The sequence below is a fragment of the Malaclemys terrapin genome, chromosome 19 (genome assembly GCF_027887155.1).
Source record: "Malaclemys terrapin pileata isolate rMalTer1 chromosome 19, rMalTer1.hap1, whole genome shotgun sequence".
NCBI lineage: Eukaryota > Metazoa > Chordata > Testudines > Emydidae > Malaclemys > Malaclemys terrapin.
In genome coordinates, this window is record NC_071523.1 from 6,525,049 (window position 1) to 6,527,690 (window position 2,642).

General features: G+C 52.6%; 1 non-coding gene across 1 annotated transcript; it reads left to right on the forward strand.

The window, feature by feature from the left end:
* The first annotated feature begins 2,312 nt into the window (after nt 1-2,312).
* LOC128826298 (U6 spliceosomal RNA) lies at nt 2,313-2,421 on the forward strand. Its single transcript, XR_008442829.1, has one exon. It is a non-coding gene; the product is annotated as a U6 spliceosomal RNA (small nuclear RNA).
* Nucleotides 2,422-2,642: the final 221 nt, after the last annotated feature.

Here is a 2,642-nt window from a genome sequence, read left to right on the forward strand (position 1 = left end):
TAAACCCTTTCCTGGAAGCTGGAAAATAAAACGCTGCAGATCTGGTCTTTTTAACCCGACAAACGTTTATTTTGTTTTTTTCTGTTTCTAACAGAGCTGATTGATTTAAATAATGCCATCCTCGATAAGGGTCAGCACAGGCACAGATACCATGGTGATGGACGTCCTTATCGAAACCTAGGCCAACAGAGTACTGGTTAGCTGGCGCAGAGCCGGCAACTGGAGCACACATGTTCCTTTCCTGTAGACACTGTGCAAACAGTGGTCCCTGCTTTTATGCTTTGAATTTCCCAGCGATGGCATCATGGATTTTATTGTTAAATACAATAAAATACAATAAATACAAATAATCCTGTATTAGATGTTCAGTACAAGGTATTTAAAATCCTGGCGTTACGGGGTGGCCTGCTCCTTTAAGGGCCAGGAGGCTTGGGTTCAATCAGCCCCACCTGTGTCCTAATTAGCTGCCTTCCAGCCTAAGGGGGCTGAACTAATTGGGGTCAGGTGACAGCCTGATAAACACCTGGGCCTCATAGAAGGGCAGACAGGGCCGGCTGTAACTTTTTTGCTGCCCCAAGCAGCAAAAAAAAGCGCGGCCGCGCCGCCGGAACCCCCCCCCCCCCGAGCGCCGCGCCCCACGCTGCCCCCCCACCGAGCGCCGCGCCGCCGGAGCCCCCCCCGAGCGCCACGCCCCGTGCCGCCGCCCCCGCCACGCCCCACGCCGCCGGAGCACCCCCCACGGAATGCTGCGCTGCGCCACGCTGCCCCCTGGCACCCCAAGATTGGCCGCCCCTTACCAGGTGCCGCCCCAAGCATGTGCTTGGTTGCCTGGTGCCTGGAGCCGGCCCTGAGGGCAGAGAAGTCAGTGTAGGGGAGGAAGAACACCAGGGATCACGCTGGGTGGGCTCTTACGGAAGGCCCTGCAGTAGGTGTCCCTGGAAGGACACCAAGGAATTTGCCTGGGAGTCAGGGTTTCCTCCCAGCATGGAGAATTGTAAAGAGAGCCCGGAAGGTGGGCTGAAGAGGAGCCAAGTGGGGTGAAAGAATTGGTTGTTTGTTTGGACTTTTGTTATCCTGGAAGGGGTTAAGGTTTAATGATTGACTTGGCTGGAGGGCTACGCTACAGCACCAACTCCAGCCACTGTGCGGGACCCACCTGGGAGGAGGAAATTGAGGCAGAGAGTGCCTGCAGCACCATGCTTAGCCAGCAGGTGGCACTATAGGGCCCTGGTTGTACAGCACTACACCAATCTTATAGCAACCTTAGCAACCCTACATTCCTCCAAGTTTTCAAACTCATAAATTTCTTAAGGGCCTTGTCCTATTAACTGTCAAATGTTCTGTTCTTGGAATTTCTTTAAATGTCCTGGAGATTCAAGTATCAGAGGGGTAGCCGTGTTAGTCTGGATCTGTAAAAAGCGACAAAGAATCCTGTGGCACCTTATAGACTAACAGACGTGTTGGAGCACAGCTTTCGTGGGTGAATACCCACTTCGTCAGATGCATGTAGTGGAAATTTCCAGAGGCAGGTATAAATATGCAGGCAAGAACCAGTCTAGAGATGACGAGGTTAGTTCAATCAGGGAGGATGAGGCCCTCTTCTAGCAGTTGAGGTGTGAACACCAAGGGAGCAGAAACTGCTTCTGTAGTTGGTTGGCCATTCACCGTCTTTGTTTAATCCTGAGCTGATGGTGTCAAATTTGCAAATGAACTGAAGCTCAGCAGTTTCTCTTTGAAGTCTGGTCCTGAAGTTTTTGTTGCGGCAGGATGGCCACCTTTACATCTGCTCTTGTGTGGCCAGAGAGATTGAAGTGTTTTCTCCTATTTTTGTATATTGTCATTCCTGATAAGGATTCAAAGCATGCACAGGCCTCAGATTTGTCCCTCAGGGTTCGGTTTTGCCATCCTCATGCTGAGTGGTTTTGGTGATTTCAACAAGACACTGCTCAAAGAGGATTTGGCCGTAAACCCTGAGCAAGAGTCAGGGCATAGGTGTGCTGCCCCAGGAGCAAACTGGGAAGCAGATCCTAACCCAGACAATCACAACCTGATGCTGGCCTTGCTCTGGTCTGGAAATAATCTGCACTAGCCCTACACTTGACACAGATGGCTTCCCCTCGTGCACTGGTGAAACTACCGCCGTGCTGCCCACACCTTGCCGCTGCTCACCCACTCTCCACCCCATGGGAGTGGCGGTCTTTCAGCCTGCCTCTCCCCACTGCACACGATATGACTAGTCGGTGCAAAGGAGCGAGGGGGTGTCTTCTGCATGGTCACATGAGGAAGACCACGATCTGGCCTGGAGGAACTTCCTGCTCAACCTTCAGCACCACATAGACTAAAAATGGAATGATACAGAGAAGATTAGCATGGCCTCTGCGTCAAGATGACACGCAAATTCATGGCGCATTCCATAAGGCGCTGGCCCGGTCTGATATAGCCAATCTTTCCCTGACTAGACACCAAACAAAGTACCTAAGGTTGGTGCTATCCATCACCGGCTCGGACTCCATGGGCGCTCCGGGGAAAAAAATAGGGGGTGCTCACCACTCACCAGCCACAGCTGTTTGGCGGGGCTACTGATCAGCTGTTCGGCGGCTGGTGGGAGGGCGGAGCCTAGTGAGTGGGCGGGTGGGTGCGGG